The sequence below is a fragment of the Silene latifolia genome, chromosome 3, assembly GCF_048544455.1.
Source record: "Silene latifolia isolate original U9 population chromosome 3, ASM4854445v1, whole genome shotgun sequence".
Taxonomy (NCBI): domain Eukaryota; kingdom Viridiplantae; phylum Streptophyta; class Magnoliopsida; order Caryophyllales; family Caryophyllaceae; genus Silene; species Silene latifolia.
The window spans coordinates 93,797,864-93,812,292 of record NC_133528.1 but is presented as its reverse complement, the minus strand read 5'-3'; positions in this window follow the sequence as shown (position 1 = coordinate 93,812,292).

Genomic DNA, 14,429 nt, shown 5'->3' with positions numbered 1-14,429 from the left:
ACTGACGAACCACAAGGACTGTAATTGAGACAGTTAAGGATTTGATGAAAGGAGGGAACTTTGGATATAATTATCAACTATAAAACCCACAGAATTCTCACAGGGAATTAAGCTAACAATTTGGGGTGTTAGAGTTAAGAGATTCCACAGATTAACACAGAAAGACTCAATCAAACAAACAAAGAAAGCTAAACTAACCACGATCTCGACAGGAAAGTTTACACTCTACTAACAGTACTTAATCAATAACCACAGTCTAAGCACAGGTTATTATCAAGCCTGACTCTAATCTACAGACCAAGCACAAGATTAAGAGGTTTAAATTTGAGAGAAATCTCGGTTTCATTCATAAATCAGGTTTGTGTTACAACGATCGAGTTGAGGTCCTTATATAGGCCTTTTTAGGTTACAAACTTGAAAGGAAACTATATCCAAGGGTCGGGATCCCTCCTCACATGCTGGTAAGAGTCCAAGTACAATATTACAACGGTTTAAAAGCTCTTAATTGTAAATGGAATGAAAACAAAAGAGAAATGCGGTGACAAAGTGACGAGTTGTGGTCCTTTCTTTGCATTGCTTTGGCTTTTCGTTGAATGTAGGCACTTGAGGACGAAATGATTGAGTCCTTGGCATTAAAATTGGCTCTAGGTTGTATCTGGTATATGGGAAGACAAGCCAAAAGTTCTTTGTGTGCTTTTTCCTCACGGTTTAGCCGAAAATGGAAAGTTTGCTTTTGTTGTTTGTCATTTCTTTGCGATTCTGTCCCGACTTGGTTTTCTAGGACTTGCATTGTGATTTTCCCTTGGACCCCTAGGACTTTTCTGAGCCTAGTTTAGTGACCAACCAGCTGGCCATGGTGGCAGCTGGTGGTTGGGCTTGTACTCGTACCTATTGGCCACTAAACTTAGCCCAGTTTGGTTGCTTCCTGAAATGGGTGTGGTGCTGTTTTGGCCTGCTTGCATTTGTGGGGTGTCCTGGTCAGTGGCTCCTGCTGCACTGTTAGGAACACTTTGTCGGGTAGTGACCGCTTATAGAGTTCTGGCAAATTTATAAAGCCTGGTCGTGGCGAGAGCTACTATAGTATTCTAATGAGTCGATTCTTTTGACTAAAGACTGTTCGCCTAAGATGGCACAGTTTCAGATTAACTTTGATTTGCGTTACTACGACCTTCGTAAATGGGGTCAAATGGGCATATTTTGGGTTATGATGGCTGTGGCTAGTCGAAGGGAATAAGTGCGATAGGAATTGTCCACCCCCTTGTCAGGGTTAAAACAATATCTCAGGGCCACTCGAGAAGTAATGAACTGGAAATGCGTGGCCACGCTCGGAAGGTATCCATGGTGGATAAATTCCGGTCAATCAGTTATTCTCCAGATCGAGGAAACCACTCTCGATATGATCACTTGCAAGTACGACCCGAAAGACACCTTGCATTGAGTGGGAGTGATGCGGAATAAATCTCAACAGAAATAGATTCGCAGGAGATGAACCGACTGAACTGATTGAACAGTCGGACGAACTGTTCGTTTTAACGATTCTGGGTTTAATTAACGGATTTGCAGATTTTTATGTGTTTTTTTGTTTGATTTGTAAATACCAAAAACAATAAAAGGGATAAGCAGACACCAAGTTAGACCTATAACTTGATGAACGAGATTGGCTAACCAAGACCTATTGGTTCCAATCGAGTAACAATTAGGAAACACGTCCTAATTAATCACTAGTTTTGGATCGAACACATCAATCCGACTCAGTAATTGCACACAGCAAATACCAAACAAAGCAAACAGCTTTTCTTTTTCTTAAAATCAATCATTACAATGATAAACTTGGCCTTTAAATAGCCTTACAAATCCTATAAAAACTGAAAAGAGCATCTCAAAGGTCTAAATAATTGCCATACTTATTAGGCAATTTAAACCCCCTACTAAATAGCATTTAAGCCTCCTAATTGATGCAATTACTAGGCTAATAAACTCCCTAATAATATTGAAACTTTCAGCTTATTCCAACATTACAAAGTTATAAAAACAAAAGTAATAAGTTGTAGATGGGCTTGTTTTAATTCAACGAATTCAATTTAACGAATGGAACTGTTTGATACTGCTATGCCCATGCCCAGGCTCACCATACTTATATGGAACGTGTTCAAGTAAGGCTCCCGTCTCCAATGAAAGCTCGAGATGCATTTAATCATTCCCGAGATTACTTCCACCGTCCCCCAAATAATCATCGGGAATGCCTTAAACTGATCTCCGACTTGTATTGAATCCGCCCCTCCATTGACCCGTATCCAACTCGTATCATCCGCCCTTTCTTCAAGAAGAATCGCCCCGATTCTTGTGCCTTCCAATGTCGAGATGAAATACTGGTTTGTGCCCATGATTTGCTGCTCAATTCCCACGACGACTTGTAACGTGCCTGGGTCAAATATCTTGGAAATTCGCCACTGGTTCCAAACACATATGTGCATACCTTGATATATTGTCACGGGTTCATAATTGATCCCACGATTCCCATATGCTTCTGATTCGTATAAGCACTGTAACAGCAGCACCTGGTTCATCACATATTCAGCGTGATAATCATCAAAAACAAGAGGCAAGTGTGGACCGAACAATCCCTCCTCCTCCATAGGAGTGTCTTCGAATGAGGACATCAAGAGCCTTGACTCTTCAGGATATACATCAAATCTCGGTGGTAGAGTTGGGTCGAAAAATTCTGATTGGAACTCCAAGAACTCCTCCATGGATCGTCTTGAATTTAAGGAAATCAAGAAGCTACCTGACGCGCAAAATGATGCGGAATAAATCTCAACAGAAATAGATTCGCAAGAAATGAACCGACTGAACTGATTGAACAGTCGGACGAACTGTTCGTTTTAACGATTCTGGGTTTAATTAACGGATTTGCAGATTTTTATGTGTATGTTTGATTTGTAAATACCAAAAACAATAAAAGGGATAAGCAGACACCAAGTTAGACCTATAACTTGATGAACGAGATTGGCTAACCAAGACCTATTGGTTCCAATCGAGTAACAATTAGGAAACACGTCCTAATTAATCACTAGTTTTGGATCGAACACATCAATCCGACTCAGTAATTGCACACAGCAAATACCAAACAAAGCAAACAGCTTTTCTTTTTCTTAAAATCAATCATTACAATGATAAACTTGGCCTTTAAATAGCCTTACAAATCCTATAAAAACTGAAAAGAGCATCTCAAAGGTCTAAATAATTGCCATACTTATTAGGCAATTTAAACCCCCTACTAAATAGCATTTAAGCCTCCTAATTGATGCAATTACTAGGCTAATAAACTCCCTTATAATATTGAAACTTTCAGCTTATTCCAACATTACAAAGTTATAAAAACAAAAGTAATAAGTTGTAGATGGGCTTGTCTTAATTCAACGAATTCAATTTAACGAATGGAACTGTTTGATACCGCTATGCCCATGCCCAGGCTCACCATACTTATATGGAACGTGTTCAAGTAAGGCTCCCGTCTCCAATGAAAGCTCGAGATGCATTTAATCATTCCCGAGATTACTTCCACCGTCCCCCAAATAATCATCGGGAATGTCTTAAACTGATCTCCGACTTGTATTGAATCCGCCCCTCCATTGACCCGTATCCAACTCGTATCAGGGAGATAGTAATAGGACAAGAGAATTGGTGACGCACACTTGTCGAGGACAAGTGGGAGATTGTTGGAATATGTGTCCTCCGACAATAATGCGATCACAATTGTCGATCATATTGATCACATGTTTAAATCTCATTTTAAGAATACGTAAGGGATGATTCAATTATATAGTCGACTGATCAACATTAATCGGTAAAGATTGGCTTGCTAGAGTTTGACGTTACTGTCGTGGGACGGTGGTGGTCAGTTGATCCCTTAAGGTCACACCTAAAGGATGATGCCCTTATCTATAAAGTTGATTAATTGTATGACGATGCAAGTTGATCAATTCCTTAAAATTGAACAATTCGATTTGTGAGAGAGAATAAATATCTTATTGTAATGGGATTAAATAAGATTTATTTTAGTAATAAAATGCTTTGTTACTAAAATTATTTATTGTTTGAGAAACAATAGAGATAGGAATGAATGGTTAATTATAATTACAAGATATTGTGAATTATAATTACATGACCCATTTTATTTATGTGATCAACTATCACTAGTCAATTTATTGGATGTAATTTAATTAATTCATGAAATGATATTTATGTGATAAATATGCATTAAATTAATTAATAACATGTATCATACTACAAGTGACATATTGTGTGACAATTGACAAATTGACAAAATAAAGTGGTGGTCCATATTATGTGTAAACCGAAATATGGAGGTAGTATGGGTGAGTGGGTGTTTTGTTTAATGGACAAATAAAACACTATGATTACCTATAATGTAGGGTAGTCTTATACCTACTTTACTTAATAAGAACAAAAGTAAAAAGAAAAGACCATGCATTGGTCTTACATGTCTCCTCCAACCGGTTTTGTGAGGTAGATTAGATAATTTTATTCTCTTATTTTTTACTGATCATTCATTCTAATATCACATGCAAAAAGGTTCATGTATTTTCTCTCTTCTCTCTCTTTAATCTTCATCATAAAGATGAGTTTTTGATTCAAATTGTTCTAAAAGATTACTAAAATTATTAATGTAATATATGAGTGTTAGTAATCAATTTTAAGGTAAACTACTAAACTAATATCTTGCTAATATTATTTAGTGGGGATAAGGGATAGTCTTGGGTGCAATCAAGAGGAGAATCTCTACTTTGAGATTTTTGGAGGATCATCCTTATATATGGATAGCTCAAGAACTAACAAGAAGGAGATCTTGTTGGTGGCCATATGACCGAAATCATGTAGTAAGGATAATGATTTCTTCTCTTTTAATTTAAGTTTGCATGCATAAGATTTGTAATTAATTTTATGACTAAATTAATTTGAAACATATATGAATATGTTAAATAATGAGATATAGATTTCTAACACATGGACAAATGGTTCACACAAAGACTCACATTCACTAATAAAGCAGGACAAATGGTTTACACAACGAGTGACAAGGACTAATGAACAAGGACAAATGGTTCACACAACGAGTCACATTTACTAATAAACAAAGACAAATGGTTCACACAACAAAAGTCACAAGGGCTAATGAACAAGGACAAATGGTTCCCACAACGAGGCACATTCACTAATAAACAAGGACAAATGGTTTACACAACGAGTCACAAGGACTAATGAACAAGGTCAAATGGTTCACACAACGAGTCACATTTACTAATAAACAAGGACAAATGGTTCACAAAACGAGCCACATTCACTAATGAACAAGGATAAATGTTTCACACAACGAGTCACATTCACTAATAAACAAGGACAATGATTTACACAACGAGTCACAAGGACTAATGAACAAGGACAAATGGTTCACACAACGAGTCACATTTACTAATAAACAAGGACAAATGGTTCACACAACGAGTCACAAGGACTAATGAACAAGGACAAATGGTTTACACAACGAGTCACAAGGATTAATGAACAAGGACAAATGGTTCACACAACGAGTCACGTGGACTAATAAACAATTACAATTGTTTAACACAACGAGTCACAAAGACTAATGAACAAGGACAAATGGTTTACACAACGAGTCACATTTACTAATAAAAAAGCCACACAACGAGTCACAAGGATTAATGAACAAGGACAAATGGTTCACACAACGAGTCATATGGACTAATGAACAATTACAATTGTTTAACACAACAAGTCACAAAGACTACTGAACAAGGACAAATGGTTCACACAACGAACGAGTCACATTTACTAATAAACAAGGACAAATGGTTCACACAACGAGACACAAGGGCTAATCAACAAGGACAAATGGTTCACACAACGAGTCACATTCATTAATAAACAAGGACAAATGGTTCACACAACGAGTCACATGGACTAATGAACAAGTACAATTGTTTTAACACAACGAGTCACACAAGGACTAATGAACAAGGACAAATGGTTTATACAACGAGTCACTAGGACTAATGAACAAGGACAAATTGTCCACACAACGAGTCACATGGACTAATGAACAAGTACAATTGTTTAACACAACGAGTCACAAAAACTAATGAACAAGGACAAATGGTTAACTTAACGAGTCACATTTACTAATGAACAAGGACAAATGGTTCACAAACCGAGTCACAAGGGCTAATGAACAAGGACAAATGGTTCACACAACGAGTCACATTGACTAATGTACAATTACAATTGTTTAACACAACGAGTCACAAAGACTGATGAACAAGAACAAATGGTTCACACAACGAGTCAAATTCACTAATAAACAAGGACAAATGGTTTACACAACGAGTCACAAGGACTAATGAACAAGGACAAATGGTTCACACAACGAGTCACAAGGACTAATGAACAAGGACAAAAGGTTTACAGAACGAGTCACAAGGGCTAATGAACAAGGACAAATGTTTCACAAACGAGTCACATTCACTAATGAACATGGACAAATGGTTCACACAAAGACTCACATTCACTAATAAACAAGGACAAATGGTTTACACAACGAGTGACAAGGACTAATGAACAAGGACAAATGGTTCACACAACGAGTCACATTTAATAATAAACAAGGACAAATGGTTCACACAACAAAAGTCACAAGGGCTAATGAACAAGGACAAATGGTTCCCACAACGAGGCACATTCACTAATAAACAAGGACAAATGGTTTACACAACGAGTCACAAGGACTAATGAACAAGGTCAAATGGTTCACACAACGAGTCACATTTACTAATAAACAAGGACAAATGGTTCACAAAACGAGTCACATTCACTAATGAACAAGGATAAATGTTTCACACAACGAGTCACATTCACTAATAAACAAGGACAATGATTTACACAACGAGTCACAAGGACTAATGAACAAGGACAAATGGTTCACACAACGAGTCACATTTACTAATAAACAAGGACAAATAGTTCACACAACGAGTCACAAGGACTAATGAACAAGGACAAATGTTTTACACAACGAGTCACAAGGACTAATGAACAAGGACAAATGGTTCACACAACGAGTCACGTGGACTAATAAACAATTACAATTGTTTAACACAACGAGTCACAAAGACTAATGAACAAGGACAAATGGTTTACACAATGAGTCACATTTACTAATAAAAAAGACACACAACGAGTCACAAGGAGTAATGAACAAGGACAAATGGTTCACACAACGAGTCCTATGGACTAATGAACAATTACAATTGTTTAACACAACAAGTCACAAAGACTACTGAACAAGGACAAATGGTTCACACAATGAACGAGTCACATTTACTAATAAACAAGGACAAATGGTTCACACAACGAGACACAAGGGCTAATCAACAAGGACAAATGGTTCACACAACGAGTCACATTCATTAATAAACAAGGACAAATTGTTCACACAACGAGTCACAAGGGGTAATGAACAAGGACAAGTGGTCACACAACGAGTCACAAGGGCGAATGAACAAGGACAAATGGTTCACACAACGAGTCACATGGACTAATGAACAAGTACAATTGTTTTAACACAACGAGTCACACAAGGACTAATGAACAAGGACAAATGGTTTATACAACGAGTCACTAGGACTAATGAACAAGGACAAATTGTCCACACAACGAGTCACATGGACTAATGAACAAGTACAACTTTTTAACACAACGAGTCACAAAAACTAATGAACAAGGACATTAATGGTTAACTTAACGAGTCACATTTACTAATGAACAAGGACAAATGGTTCACAAACCGAGTCACAAGGGCTAATGAACAAGGACAAATGGTTCACACAACAAGTCACATTGACTAATGAACAATTACAATTGTTTAACACAACGAGTCACAAAGACTGATGAACAAGAACAAATGGTTCACACAACGAGTCAAATTCACTAATAAACAAGGACCAATGGTTTACACAACGAGTCACAAGGACTAATGAACAAGGACAAATGGTTCACACAACGAGTCACAAGGACTAATGAACAAGGACAAAAGGTTTACAGAGCGAGTCACAAGGGCTACTGAACAAGGACAAATGTTTCACAAACGAGTCACATTCACTAATGAACATGGACAAATGGTTCACACAAAGACTCACATTCACTAATAAACAAGGACAAATGGTTTACACAACGAGTGACAAGGACTAATGAACAAGGACAAATGGTTCACACAACGAGTCACATTTACTAATAAACAAGGACAAATGCTTCACACAACAAAAGTCACAAGGGCTAATGAACAAGGACAAATGGTTCCCACAACGAGGCACATTCACTAATAAACAAAGACAAATGGTTTACATAACGAGTCACAAGGACTAATGAACAAGGTCAAATGGTTCACACAACGAGTCACATTTACTAATAAACAAGGACAAATGGTTCACAAAACGAGTCACATTCACTAATGAACAAGGATAAATGTTTCACACAACGAGTCACATTCACTAATAAACAAGGACAATGATTTACACAACGAGTCACATTCACTAATGAACAAGGACAAATGGTTCACACAACGAGTCACATTTACTAATAAACAAGGACAAATGGTTCACACAACGAGTCACAAGGACTAATGAACAAGGACAAATGGTTTACACAACGAGTCACAAGGACTAATGAACAAGGACAAATGGTTCACACAACGAGTCACGTGGACTAATAAACAATTACAATTGTTTAACACAACGAGTCACAAAGACTAATGAACAAGGACAAATGGTTTACACAATGAGTCACATTTACTAATAAAAAAGACACACAACGAGTCACAAGGAGTAATGAACAAGGACAAATGGTTCACACAACGAGTCATATGGACTAATGAACAATTACAATTGTTTAACACAACAAGTCACAAAGACTACTGAACAAGGACAAATGGTTCACACAACGAACGAGTCACATTTACTAATAAACAAGGACAAATGGTTCACACAACGAGACACAAGGGCTAATCAACAAGGACAAATGGTTCACACAACGAGTCACATTCATTAATAAACAAGGACAAATTGTTCACACAACGAGTCACAAGGGGTAATGAAAAAGGACAAGTGGTCACACAACGAGTCACAAGGGCGAATGAACAAGGACAAATGGTTCACACAACGAGTCACATGGACTAATGAACAAGTACAATTGTTTTAACACAACGAGTCACACAAGGACTAATGAACAAGGACAAATGGTTTATACAACGAGTCACTAGGACTAATGAACAAGGACAAATTGTCCACACAACGAGTCACATGGACTAATGAACAAGTACAACTTTTTAACACAACGAGTCACAAAAACTAATGAACAAGGACATTAATGGTTAACTTAACGAGTCACATTTACTAATGAACAAGGACAAATGGTTCACAAACCGAGTCACAAGGGCTAATGAACAAGGACAAATGGTTCACACAACAAGTCACATTGACTAATGAACAATTACAATTGTTTAACACAACGAGTCACAAAGACTGATGAACAAGAACAAATGGTTCACACAACGAGTCAAATTCACTAATAAACAAGGACCAATGGTTTACACAACGAGTCACAAGGACTAATGAACAAGGACAAATGGTTCACACAACGAGTCACAAGGACTAATGAACAAGGACAAAAGGTTTACAGAGCGAGTCACAAGGGCTACTGAACAAGGACAAATGTTTCACAAACGAGTCACATTCACTAATGAACATGGACAAATGGTTCACACAAAGACTCACATTCACTAATAAACAAGGACAAATGGTTTACACAACGAGTGACAAGGACTAATGAACAAGGACAAATGGTTCACACAACGAGTCACATTTACTAATAAACAAGGACAAATGCTTCACACAACAAAAGTCACAAGGGCTAATGAACAAGGACAAATGGTTCCCACAACGAGGCACATTCACTAATAAACAAAGACAAATGATTTACATAACGAGTCACAAGGACTAATGAACAAGGTCAAATGGTTCACACAACGAGTCACATTTACTAATAAACAAGGACAAATGGTTCACAAAACGAGTCACATTCACTAATGAACAAGGATAAATGTTTCACACAACGAGTCACATTCACTAATAAACAAGGACAATGATTTACACAACGAGTCACATTCACTAATGAACAAGGACAAATGGTTCACACAACGAGTCACATTTACTAATAAACAAGGACAAATGGTTCACACAACGAGTCACAAGGACTAATGAACAAGGACAAATGGTTTACACAACGAGTCACAAGGACTAATGAACAAGGACAAATGGTTCACACAACGAGTCACGTGGACTAATAAACAATTACAATTGTTTAACACAACGAGTCACAAAGACTAATGAACAAGGACAAATGGTTTACACAATGAGTCACATTTACTAATAAAAAAGACACACAACGAGTCACAAGGAGTAATGAACAAGGACAAATGGTTCACACAACGAGTCATATGGACTAATGAACAATTACAATTGTTTAACACAACAAGTCACAAAGACTACTGAACAAGGACAAATGGTTCACACAACGAACGAGTCACATTTACTAATAAACAAGGACAAATGGTTCACACAACGAGACACAAGGGCTAATCAACAAGGACAAATGGTTCACACAACGAGTCACATTCATTAATAAACAAGGACAAATGGTTCACACAACGAGTCACAAGGGGTAATGAACAAGGACAAGTGGTCACATAACGAGTCACAAGGGCGAATGAAAAAGGACAAATGGTTCACACAACGAGTCACATGGACTAATGAACAAGTACAATTATTTTAACACAACGAGTCACACAAGGACTAATGAACAAGGACAAATGGTTTATACAACGAGACACTAGGACTAATGAACAAGGACAAATTGTCCACACAACGAGTCACATGGACTAATGAACAAGTACAATTGTTTAACACAACGAGTCACAAAAACTAATGAACAACGACATTAATGGTTAACTTAACGAGTCACATTTACTAATGAACAAGGACAAATGGTTCACAAACCGAGTCACAAGGGCTAATGAACAAGGACAAATGGTTCACACAACGAGTCACATTGACTAATGAACAATTACAATTGTTTAACACAACGAGTCACAAAGACTGATGAACAAAAACAAATGGTTCACACAACGAGTCAAATTCACTAATAAACAAGGACAAATGGTTTACACAACGAGTGACAAGGACTAATGAACAAGGACAAATGGTTCACACAACGAGTCACATTTACTAATAAACAAGGACAAATGGTTCACACAACAAAAGTCACAAGGGCTAATGAACAAGGACAAATGGTTCCCACAACGAGGCACATTCACTAATAAACAACGACAAATGGTTTACACAACGAGTCACAAGGACTAATGAACAAGGTCAAATGGTTCACACAACGAGTCACATTTACTAATAAACAAGGACAAATGGTTCACAAAACGAGTCACATTCACTAATGAACAAGGATAAATGTTTCACACAACGAGTCACATTCACTAATAAACAAGGACAATGATTTACACAACGAGTCACAAGGACTAATGAACAAGGACAAATGGTTCACACAACGAGTCACATTTACTAATAAACAAGGACAAATGGTTCACACAACGAGTCACAAGGACTAATGAACAAGGACAAATGGTTTACACAACGAGTCACAAGGACTAATGAACAAGGACAAATGGTTCACACAACGAGTCACGTGGACTAATAAACAATTACAATTGTTTAACACAACGAGTCACAAAGACTAATGAACAAAGACAAATGGTTTACACAATGAGTCACATTTACTAATAAAAAAGACACACAACGAGTCACAAGGAATAATGAACAAGGACAAATGGTTCACACAACGAGTCATATGGACTAATGAACAATTACAATTGTTTAACACAACAAGTCACAAAGACTACTGAACAAGGACAAATGGTTCACACAACGAACGAGTCACATTTACTAATAAACAAGGACAAATGGTTCACACAACGAGACACAAGGGCTAATCAACAAGGACAAATGGTTCACACAACGAGTCACATTCATTAATAAACAAGGACAAATGGTTCACACAACGAGTCACAAGGGGTAATGAACAAGGACAAGTGGTCACACAACGAGTCACAAGGGCGAATGAAAAAGGACAAATGGTTCACACAACGAGTCACATGGACTAATGAATAAGTACAATTGTTTTAACATAACGAGTCACACAAGGACTAATGAACAAGGACAAATGGTTTATACAACGAGTCACTAGGACTAATGAACAAGGACAAATTGTCCACACAACGAGTCACATGGACTAATGAACAAGTACAATTGTTTAACACAACGAGTCACAAAAACTAATGAACAAGGACATTAATGGTTAACTTAACGAGTCACATTTACTAATGAACAAGGACAAATGGTTCACAAACCGAGTCACAAGGGCTAATGAACAAGGACAAATGGTTCACACAACGAGTCACATTGACTAATGAACAATTACAATTGTTTAACACAACGAGTCACAAAGACTGATGAACAAGAACAAATGGTTCACACAACGAGTCAAATTCACTAATAAACAAGGACAAATGGTTTACACAACGAGTCAGAAGGACTGATGAACAAGGATAAATGGTTCACACAACGAGTCACAAGGACTAATGAACAAGGACAAAAGGTTTACAGAGCGAGTCACAAGGGCTACTGAACAAGGACAAATGTTTCACAAACGAGTCACATTTACTAATGAACATGGACAAATGGTTCACACAAAGACTCACATTCACTAATAAACAAGGACAAATGGTTTACACAACGAGTGACAAGGACTAATGAACAAGGACAAATGGTTCACACAACGAGTCACATTTACTAATAAACAAGGACAAATGGTTCACACAACAAAAGTCACAAGGGCTAATGAACAAGGACAAATGGTTCCCACAACGAGGCACATTCACTAATAAACAAAGACAAATGGTTTACACAACGAGTCACAAGGACTAATGAACAAGGTCAAATGGTTCACTGATGCGTATGGCGGGACGATTAATAAACGACCTGATGCGAATATCGACCACATGGAAGAGGTTGTGCTTAATTTAGAGGACCAAGCAAAACCAAGCCCAAATAATGCATTATTCACACACAAAAATTGGATGGGCTCAAATAAAAGAATGGAAATATGTGGAATCGAGACTCAAGACCCGTGGGAACGTTACAACCGTGTGAGAACAAGAGGAATGCCGGGTGGGAATAAGAGAAAAGAGAGGAAGGTGGCGGCACCAAGGGGAGAGGAATCTCATTTTATATTTTTGCATTTTCAACCTAGTTTGAATAAAAGTTGACAAAAAGGTCTAGGTTGTAAGTTCTATGTATTCATTCATCCTAGAACTTACAAACTAGCATTAAATGCTTGCTTGGAGGCCAAGGCTTTTGTCCTATATAAAGGACCTAGCCTCCTCATTTGTAAATCATCCAAGTTGAAGAAAAAAACCTTTTAGAGAGAGAAACTTGTTGTTTTAATCTTTTCAAAGAGCGATGATTTCGAGTCTTGCCTTGAACTAAGGACGTGCTCCGCAGTTTAAGTTGAATTACTTGACGCGTTTTCGAGTAATTCCCCATTGTTATCGCTATAGGTCTAGTGATAGCAAATATCCCATTGGTTCGATCTCTTCACAAGAAATCGAAGCAAATATCCTTTTATTCTTGCACCAAAGAAAAACAAAAACAAACAAAAAGGACTTCCGCTTCGCCCAATAACGCATCAAGTGACACGATCTGGTCGGGTTGCACCTAGTGCATTCGGATCTTCCGTCTCACTTGAATCAACAATTAAGTCTTCCGCTCCGTATACGCTTCAAATGGTATCAGAGCTTCGGCTCTTGATCACCCCAAAAAAATCAAGACGGTCCTAAGGAGGTCCCAATCAATTGATAGTTGAATATCCAACGCGCTTGGTATTCAAAGATTAAACTCGGCGAGGTAGTTGAGGTTTAATCGATTGGATCTTGAAGGCACGATTTGAACAAAAAAAAAACTGTTCACGGTATTGTTCACCATCAAAAAAAAAGGAGAGTTTCGAAATTTAAAAAAAAAAACCAACATCAAAAATGAATTTCGACGATCCCAACTTTCTCAAGAATCTTCAAAGGGCTTTAAAGAATTTACAAGAAAACAATCCCAAGTGGATGCCAAGACAAGAACGAACCGTTGAAGAGTTCAAAGTGAGTGAACTACCCGAGTTCACGGGAGGCACGGGCCCCGAGGATTATCTCGATTGGGAGAGACAAA